Source organism: Molossus molossus, unplaced genomic scaffold (genome assembly GCF_014108415.1).
Source record: "Molossus molossus isolate mMolMol1 unplaced genomic scaffold, mMolMol1.p scaffold_m16_p_5, whole genome shotgun sequence".
NCBI classification, from domain to species: Eukaryota; Metazoa; Chordata; class Mammalia; order Chiroptera; family Molossidae; genus Molossus; species Molossus molossus.
In genome coordinates this window covers 83,437,303-83,447,531 of record NW_023425388.1, presented here as the reverse complement: position 1 = coordinate 83,447,531, position 10,229 = coordinate 83,437,303, and the positions used below count along the sequence as shown (strand labels likewise).

Here is a 10,229-nt window from a genome sequence, read left to right as displayed (position 1 = left end):
ATTGTGCCATATTAAAATTAAAATTCAAGTAAGCAGGGTAGTCCCCCAACCTGGAGAGAAACAAATAATTGTCTTTTTAAAACGAGGTGCTTTTTATTTGTGAATGAATAGAAATCATACGAAATTTTAATTTAATTTATTTTAGTGAATAGTTAGCAGGAGTTTCTCTGCAGTAGCTGTGTTCATTTTCTAATTAAATTTCTTTGAGTGTTTTGTAATTATTGTACTGTTGACAACAAGAGTTTAAAAATAATTTGATTTTGGACTCTCTTTAGGTTTTTCTTTCATTTTGTTGAGGAAACAGTAGATGATTTCAAGGGTTACGGTCTGTTTTAGGAAGGCTTCCTATTTTATTTTATTTATTTTTATTTTTTTAAATGTTTTTTTTTTTTTTTTTTTTTATCCTCACCCGAGGATATTTTTCCATTTTTTGTACAGATAGAATGGGAGGGAGAGAGAGTGAGAAACATCGACGTGAAGGGACACATCGAGTGGCTGCCACCCGCACGACCAACCAGGGCCGGGGACAAACTGCAACCGAAGTACGTGCCCTTAGCGGGAACCGAACCCGGGTCTCTCCGGACCACAGGCCGACGCTCTAACCACTGAGCAAAACTGGCCAGGGCAAGGCTTCCTATTTTATATTGTACTTATTTAATTTGAATTTGAGTCTCTAATTCTAAATAAAAAGTTTGTACATTTGTTTGAGTGATTATCTGTTTATTACAATTAGTAGTAATGGTTGTTATTCATTGTGTTTGTAATTAATGGGTAGTTAAAATTCAGAACAAACAGCAGGCAGAAGTCTAACAAAGAAAGTTCTGAGTGTTGTTGTTATATAAGTGAATTTACAATAAAACAGTCCTAGTCTTAAGAAAATGGATATGAAATGGAAGGAATGCTCATTTACTTTTATTTGGTATGGATTTAAATACTTTCAGGATAGTCACTGAAATACTCTGGGTAAAGAAGAGCAGATATTATCCCTCCAAGAGCACAGATGATACTGTCAGATGCTGTTGAAACAGTGGGTGCCAAGAGTGTAGGAGTAAGTGAATAAGGAGAGTAGAAGGGCTTTTGTTTCACACAATAAGGACCTGTAGTTGGTTGGTGTTATGGACTGAATTGTCTTCTCTGCAAAATTCATACATTGAAGCTCTAACCCACAATGTGACTGTATTTGGATATAAGGACTTTAAGGAGGTAATTCAGGTTAAAAGAGGTCATAAGGATGGGACTCGAACAGAATACATCTGCTGTTCCTATAAGAAGAGAAAGATATACAAGAGATCTTTTCCCCATGCACACCCAGAAGAAAAGCCGTTGGAGGACACAGTGATAAAACAGCCACCTGCAGGCCCACGAAGAGTGCTGTTGCCAGCTGCGCTTCTCGTCTTACATAAAGTTGACTCCGAACAGACTGGACGAGTCTGACTATAAATACGAGACCCACCAAGAGGCTGATGACAGGTGGACATGCCAGTATCTCCCACTGGAGGATGTGGACAGGGAGGTGTGAGCCCAGGCCGTTGGGCAGCAGCTGCACCGCCTGCTCACCCGCCTTCTTTCTTTGTTTCTCACTCAATCTTTTGCTTTTATTTACTAAGCTATACCTCTAGTTCTGGTCCTTATATCTGTGGAAATCATCACCTACCTCAACACCTTGCAAATCCATTTTACACACTGTGGATCTGACTCTAGTAATGTCACTCTCAATGGAAAATGTATTGATTTACATCCAGTGCTCACCTAAAAATACCCATAATAGTTTAGAATTAAGAATCCATCACAATAAAATTTTGACCTATCTTTTCCATTTTCTTCTTTTTCCCTAAATTATTCTGTATAAATTGCTTTTGTTCATAAGCATCCTCTTCTAAGTTTGAATTAAATATTATCTACTAAAAGGCGACTTCTTTCATTTAACACTAGCCCGATTTAGTATCTTGCTCCCTTGAAATATTTTAATTTGTTTTTGCTTTTCCAAAAATATTTGTGTATATTTATGTTCAGAAGTATTTGTGTACATACATGATTTTACATTCATTTTGCAGTAAATGATCTTTATTGGATTGGTGCATTAAAAACAAAGCAGTTGCTAAAAATATCAGTATATTTAAATGTGTTGAATGAATAAAACTACTCTGCTGATGAAATAAGTTATTTTAGAAGGAAAAAAGTTATGTAATTTTCAATAAATGTTTGCTTGGAACACATAATTCTCAATGGGTTAATTTCCCCTCAGAATGATATAATTTCTTTCTTCTTGACATATACACATATACTATTTTAACATCCATCATTTATCCCCCACTCTAATTATCTCGATCAAATTATTCCTCTTCAAACATTTTCTTCACAGTGAAAATTAAGCTAAAATGACCTTAATTATAATTATGTATTATAGAAATAATACAGCATATTTTATCAAATATGAAAATTAAATGAAGCATAGTAAAAATCTAGGATCCTCAATATCACCTTCAAGTATGTAACTTCAAAAACTCCTCCAGCTCTGGCCGGTTTGACTCAGCAGTTAGAGCGTCGGCCTGCGGTCTGGAGAGACCCGGGTTCGGTTCCTGCTAAGGGCATGTACCTCGGTTGCAGTTTGTCCCCGGTCGTGCGGGTGGCAGCCACTCGAAGTGTCCCTTTCACATCGATGTTTCCCTCTCTTTCTCCCTCCCACTCTGTACAAAAAATGGAAAAATGTCCTCAGATGAGGTTTTAAAAAAAACTCCAAAGTCACTTTCTCTAGTTACGCTCTTTTTTAGATTATGTATTTATTATTAATAATATTTCTGTCTGTTGACTTGTGTTTTTTTCTGCTTAACTACTTGTTTTGCAACAGTATTTTCCCATTGTTTTATTGCAAATGTATATCACTTTGGAGTTATTATCTGTTAAATAGGCTTTATGGGATGACCCTGAAAAAAATGTTTTTTCTGACTTTCTTTCCCAATAGAAAAATGTGTTGTAAATTCTAAAGAAATTAATATGCTAGTAAGTGTTAAAAATACTGTAAGTGGTTAGGAGCCTCTCAAACAGGAGCCCGAGAAATCCTTACATACGAAGATGAAGCAAAGAAAGAAAATTATTGGATTGGCTCTAGCTTAAAGCGTAGCTTTCTGTTTGTGACTGATTGTTCTGAGCATTTTTATTTCATAAGCTTGAGGCATTTACACACTTAGGTTTGGGTTACTTATGTAGGCTGCGATGGCATTAGAGCCACCTTAGTCTGATGGCCTCTTTGTTTAATCAATTTAACAATGATAAACCTCAGTATTTTATTCAGCTTACCAGGGATATATCAAGAATGTCTGAGAATTTTTGCAGCATTGGTCAGTAGTCTAAGCTTTATGAAAATAGTGATTGTAGCCCTGGCCAGTTTGGCTCAGTGGTTAGAGTGTCGGCCTGCGGACCAATGAGTCGTGGGTTCCGGCCAAGGGCACGTACCTCAGCTGCAGTTCGTCCCCAGCCCTGGTCGGGGTGGTGCAGGAGGCAACCAGTCCATGTATGTCTCTCTTGTGTCCCTCTCACATTGATGTTTCTCTCTCCCTTTCTCTTCCTCTCTCTCTCCCTCCCACTCCATCTGAAGATAAATAGAGAAATATCCTCAGGTGAGGATTAATAAAAAAAGAAAACAGTGATTGTATAAATGTGAAAAATGTTAATAAAAAGTAAATTTATGTCTGGCTGGAGTGGCTCCGTGGTTGAGCATCGACCCATGCACCAAGAAGTCACCGGTTCAATGCCCAGTCAGGACACATGCCCAGGTTGTGGGCCAAATCCCCAGTGAGGGGCATGCAGGAGGTGACCAATCAATGTTCTTTCTCATTGATATTTCTATCTTTCTCTCCCTCTCATTTCTTCTTTCTCTAAAAAATAAAGAAAAAAAGAAATTAAAAAAAAAAAAGTAAATTTATTCACTCACATATATCATATGGAAATTTACACCATCTGCACATTCAACAAATTCAAACCAAATTATCATTACTAAACAAATAAAGACAGATTTATTTTGTAGTCCTAGATGCTTATAATTTTAGTGAAATAGCGCATTAGTCCTTATTTGTTGTTGTTTTTTTTAAATTAATTTATTTATTTTTGTTACAGATGTTTCTCCTTTTCCCCCCACTGATTCCCTCCTCTTTGTCCCTCCCTGCCCTGTCCCCAGCTTTGTTGTCCATGTCCATTGTTCATGCACACATGCATATAAGTTCTGTGGTTTATCTCTCCCCCACCACACCCTCTTCTGGGGATTGTCAGTCTGTACCCCACTTCCATGTCTCTGGGACTACCCCACTCCTCAGACTGTTATGTTCATTATATTCCACAAATAAGTGAGATCATATGATACTTGTCTTTCTCTGTTTGGCTTGTTTTGCTTAGGATAATACTTTCCAGGTCCCTCCATGTTGTCTCAAAGGATAAGAGATCTTTCTTTCTTAACAGCTGCATAATACTCCATTGTGTATATGTAGCACAGCTTTTTTATCCATTCGTCTACTGATAGTCCCTACTTCTTTGAAATGGGCAGAAGAGTACTTGAAAATGAAGAGTGCTAAATTGTTTACCACTTACTTATAATATTAAATAGAGCCTAAACTTTTAATCTCTAAATTATCTTTGTAATTATAACACCTTTACAAAGTTATTCATTGATTTTTCTGTTTTGATAATGTACCATAGTCACGTGAGATTTACTGTTAGGCACATAGTACCTCCCTGTTTATTTTGCAATTTTCTATGAGTCCATAGATTCAAAGGAAAAAAGTTTTTCTAAAGTCGGTTATGAAACGATTGTGATATTCTCTGCAATTGTTTGTGTTAGTCACTTGTTGCAAAATGAGTTTGTACATATACTCATGTATAAAAGCTCATGATTTGGAATAAAGATGAAACATTTTATTACAAGAGAGGCACATGGTCAGTTTATAGTTACTCCTTTCAGTTGACATTTCTCTGCATAGTCTCATTTCCCAAAGCTTTATATGCTAATGTCATTTTTTGTATTGTTGACGATATTACAGATGTCCCCCATTTTCTCCCCTTTTCTTGCCTCCACCTGGCTCCTGCCCCACCCCAGGCCTTCACCTCACTATTGTCTGTGTCCATGGGCTATGCATATATGCATATAAATTCTTTGGTTAATCTACCCCCCTCCCCTCCTCTTCCCTCTGAGATCTATCAGTCTGTTTGTGCTTCCATGTCTCTGGACCTATTTTGTTCATCAGTTTATTTTGTTCATTAGATTCCACATATAAGTGAGATCATATAATATTTGTCTTTCTCTGACTGGCTTATTTCACTTAGCATAATAGTCTCCAGGTCCATCCATGCTGTCTCAAAAGGTAAGATATCTTTTTTTACAGCTGCATAATATTTCATTGTGTAAATGTGCCATGGCTTTTTTATCCACTCCTCTACTGATGGGTACTTGGGCTGTTTCCAGATCTTAGCTATTGTAAATAATGCTATTAACAAAGGGGGTGCATATATTCTTTCTGATTGGTGTTTCAGGATTGTTAAGATATATTCCCAGAAGTGGGAATCACTGGGTCAAATGGCAGTTCCATGTTTAATTTTTTGAGGAAACTCCATACTGTTTTCCAAATGGCTGTACCAGTCTGCATTCCCACTAGTGCACTAGGGTTTCCTTTACTCCACATCCTTGTCAGCGCTTGTTGTTTGTTGATTTACTGGTGGTAGCCATTCTGGCAGGTGTGAGGTTAATGTATTACGGGGTCCAATTTGCTAATATTTTATTGAGAATTTTAGCATCTATGTTCTTCAGAGATATTGGCCAGTAGTTTTCTTTCTATATGGTTTGAGATTTGTTTTTGCATATGATTATCCAGTTATTCAGTACCTAAGTGGTTGGAAAGTTTGGACTTTCCCCATTTAAATACCTTGATACTTCTGTTAAAAATCAGTTGACCAGATATATATGTGTCCATTTCTGGATTCTATTCTGTTCCATTGATTTATTTGTTTATATCTCAATACTAAATTATCTTGATGACTATAGCTTTATACTCAGTTATGAAATTAGGTAAGTCAACTTTTCTATTTTTCAAAGCTTTTTTTTTATTTTTTAGTTTTTATAGATGCTCTTGAGCTCTGTGGCTTTTGTAAATTCTACCTATCATGCACCATTTCAATTTTTAGTTTTTCTAAAATTGAGAACTTAAAGGCACTTGTAAAATCATCTGAATGCAGAATACTTCTAGAGTTTTATAATTTATCCCTCTGATCTTTGGTCATTTACTTGTCCATTTGGGCTGCTATAACAGAATACCATAGACTGGGTGGCTTATAAACAACAGAATTTTCTTTCTCATATTCTGGAGGTTGGAAAGTCCAAAATCGAGACACTGGCAGATTCAGTGTCTGGTGAGGGCTAGCTTTCTGATTCATTGATGACCATTTTCCGGTTATGCTCTTACATGGTGGAAGAGGTGAGGAAACTCTCTGTGGTTTCTTAAGCAGAACAAAGAAATATGCATTAACTCTGAAACAGGGAAAGATAGTCCCACAATAGGCAATAATCCCAGCACAAGCTGTTGAGGATTAATATCTTTTGGTAAGGAAGAGCTCTTGGCCAAGGCTGAGTGCATGAAAGACTGTATGCAAGAGACTACCTTTCCCAAGAAGCAATTAAGGTTAAATGAGATCATAAAGATAGGGCCCTAATCTTATGAGATTGGTTTCCTTTTTAGAAGACTAAGAGACACCAAAGAGTTCTCATTCTCTCTGCCATCTGAGAACACAGTGAGAAGGTGTTTATAATCCAATAAGAGAGTTATTACTAGGAAATGAATCAGCTGGTACCTTGATTAGTGACATCTAGTCCCAGAACTGTGAAGAAAATTAAGTTCTATTATTTAAGCCATCCAGCCTATTGTACATTATTATGGGAGCCTGAAAAGACTAATACAGGCACCAAATACTTCTAGTCTCCTATCCTTGGCAGAATCCTCTCATGGTTGGTTCATGGTGTTTTTGGAATAGGGTGATTGGTATCTAATGTGCCAGCAGTCACTTTTATTTTTTTCTTATCTTCACCTGTTGCATTCAAAATGCGAGGATATTTTTCTTTTTTCTGTTCAGATAGAGTGGGAGGTGGGGAGAGAGAGAGAGATGAAGAGAGAGAGAGAGAAACATCAATGTGAAAGGGACACATCAAGTGACTGCCTCCCATACAACCCCAATCAGGGCTGGGTATGAACTACAGCCGAGGTACATGCCCTTGACTGGAATCGAACCCATAACTCATTGGTCTGTGGGCTGACACTCTAACCGCTGAGCCAAACCAGCCAGGGCCAGTCACTTATTTTGAATAATGCTTCTTAGGTGGTTCTTGGGCCCAAATTTTAGTTACTTGTTCAAAGGGAGGAAGCAAAGGAACTAAATCAGGAACTGACATGGTTGTGCCCTCCAAGCTTCTGCCATCAGACACAGCCAGATTTGCTGGTGAATATCCCCCAAGTTAGCTACATAAGATACAGGTTTAATTTGCTTTTGCTTATCTAACCTTAGGATTGATGTTTTGTCTTGCTTAAAAAAATAAAGTTTAGTAACATTAGTATCTAAACTATATTTTCAGACAGGTCAGAAATGACTAGTTCCTTTGGTTTTATATCATAACACATATATTTATGTATGTTTTCATTTTTTTCTATCGCTCTAAGTTAGATTGTCATATATGCAACATTTAGAAATTTGTTATGCTGTGTCATAACCTGAGATAGGGAATTCAAAAGGAAGAGATTTGGGACACCATTCTAGGCACTTTTCATATGTCATCTCATTTATTCCTAAGGGCAGGTAGTGTTGCCTCTAATTCACAGTTAAGGAAATAAGCTCAGAGAAGTAAAGCAATTTGCCTAAAGTGGCATTGCTAGTAAGAGGCAAGGCTGTGGATCAGACCCAGGCAGGCTAGAATCCAAAACTGCATATTCTTTGTGCTGTATTACTCTGCAGTGGGAGTGTGGTGACTTTGTAGTCAGAGTAATTTTAAGAATCAAGTAGTGAAGGACAGTCCTCTCTGGTCCAGCTTCTCTTGTTTGTGGCTATAATGACAGAAAAATATACTTAAGAGCACTCAAATTCCTCAGTATTATGATTGCCTGTGTGAGTGAGACTTAAAAAAGATCACTAAGTAGTCCAAAATCATGATCTAGAAGTCAGGATGTCCTATTTAAGTATTTGTCACTTGCCAGACAGCCAAACCGTGAAAGATAGCTGGCTGGGAGTCCACTTACTGGGAGACAGGACTCGACAGAGTAAAAGTCTATCCTATGGGGCCCTATCTAAATCATTAGGCTCAGACGTAATGAAAGCACTTTTTATCATTATAAAAGACCCTGGAAGGCTGAATTTCCTTGAGGAATAAAGAGAATGAAATGCTTACTCCAGAAAAGACTGCCCAAATACAGAATCTCCTTTTGCTCCATTCATGAGTCTGGTCACTCATGCATGTAGTCCTGCCATGAAAACATCTAAATAAGCACGTAGAATGCATTGTGGTCAATACATGTAAAAATAATTAATGTTAGTTGTAATTTATGTGAATTCTTCTTCTTCAACCTTGAGGTAATAGTCTGGGGGGCAGGTAGGTGTACCTCTAAGACCGGGTTTTGCTTGGATAAATTCCGTTCACTCCACTGTCTCTCTCTCTTCCCATATAAGGGCTTGTCTGTTTTCTAAGGACACCTGTCAGTTCCTGAATTTCACAAGGCTGCTATGGACCATCTACTGGTTAGAAGAATGTTCAAATAGGGGCGCGAGAGTGGGGGGAGGGGGGAGCAGGGATGTTCAGGCGTTTTGCCAGAAGCCCCACGTCTTGTACATGGGGAGTAAAAAGAACAGGGCTGTTTCAAGGGCGAAGAGAAGAATATGTCGTCCATTAAGAAGCAAGTAGAGACGTCCGGACCAGTTGTCTCCGTGCTCGCGCTCGGTAATCGTGTTTCTCTGATAACGGGAACAATACACTCCGCCACAAGTAGGGGCATCTCCTGTTCGGTCGCTTCGCTGACAAGAAAAGACCTGAAACGGATGCGCCCTGGGGAAACCCTGATGGTCCGAAGCGACAACGAGCTGGGTCCCGAGTGTCCAGAGTTCAGGCCACAGGGTGACAGGTGCAGGGCACCCTTGCACGCAGGGGCCGGGAATTGGGGTGGTTGGCGCGGAGCGTGAGATGAGCCAACTCCGCGGCCAGGGCTGCAGGCCTCCGTTCCCCGAGCTCGGCGCCGGCGGCTGTCAGTCGGCATCCTCGACCCGCCCCTCCCGAGGCTCGACCAATCGTAGCCCGGGGTCGGGATGAGACGACGTAGCGGGGTCACGAAGCAGGGACCAGGCGCTCTCACACGGCAGCGACTAATCGGGGTTCAGCGTCTGCAGCCGCAGGAGAGCGTTCGACTGCTGGCCCGACCTGGAGGTGAGTGCGGACCTGCGGGTCGTGCGCGGGCACCGGGCCGGGCCTCTGCGTCCGAGCGAGCCCTAGCCCGGCTCCTCGCGCGCCTCTCGGCTTCCGAGGTCCTCCCTCAGCGCCCCGGCGGAGGAAGTGCAGCCGCAGGGGTACGGCTGGGGGCGTCGGAGCCGGGAAAGGGGGCTCCGGCTCCAGGCGGGGGCAGCTTGGGGCTGGAGTTGTTCCAGCCTTGGCAGGGTGCGGGGCTGGGCGAGGCTGGGCGAGAGCATCTCCACCCTCAGCTTTTTGGACTTGCTGCTCCGCCAGCTGGTGCGGCTGGTGCCGCCGCTGCCGCCCCCGCCGCAAAGCGGCAGAGCCAGGCTCGGGACAACCGCTGAAGACACCCCGCTTCCCGCCCCTCCCCCCCAACTTTCAGCTGCGTCTCGGTCGCCGCGCTGCTCTGGCCTCACTGACATCAGATTCGGGTCGTATGGGGAGAAACGCGTGTGACTTTACAAGGTGTGGTGTGGAAACCGTGGCCTGTTGCCCATCTCCGCTTGATCAAAAGCTACTAGGGAGGTAAGAGATTCTCAGGCAGGGTTTATTAAAAAAAAAAAAAAAGAAATTGTAATTGCCTGTTTGTAAACTTTTTATTGTTTTTCTTTATTTACACTAAAGAAAGATTGATGTCATATTTCCTAAAGGTAAAGAATCAGGCTGCTCTGATTGGCCTGTTTCCTCTCCACTCCGGTTAATTATCATTTGGAACATCTGAATGTGCTTAAAGCTGGCTGGACTCCCGACCCCAATAAATTGTCTG

At 40.7% G+C, this 10,229-nt stretch overlaps 1 protein-coding gene across 6 annotated transcripts in view; it reads left to right on the top strand.

The window, feature by feature from the left end:
* The first annotated feature begins 9,327 nt into the window (after positions 1–9,327).
* The window catches only part of NXPE3 (neurexophilin and PC-esterase domain family member 3), a 58,313-nt gene continuing 57,411 nt past the window's right edge, over positions 9,328–10,229 (top strand). For 5 of the 6 annotated variants that reach the window (XM_036243822.1, XM_036243821.1, XM_036243818.1 and 2 more), the window contains exon 1: positions 9,328–9,439. The gene's annotated coding sequence lies outside the window, so the exon portion shown is untranslated. Of the gene's footprint in view, positions 9,440–9,881; positions 9,989–10,229 lie in introns of those variants that run through there. The other variant, XM_036243813.1, reaches the window with a different exon arrangement.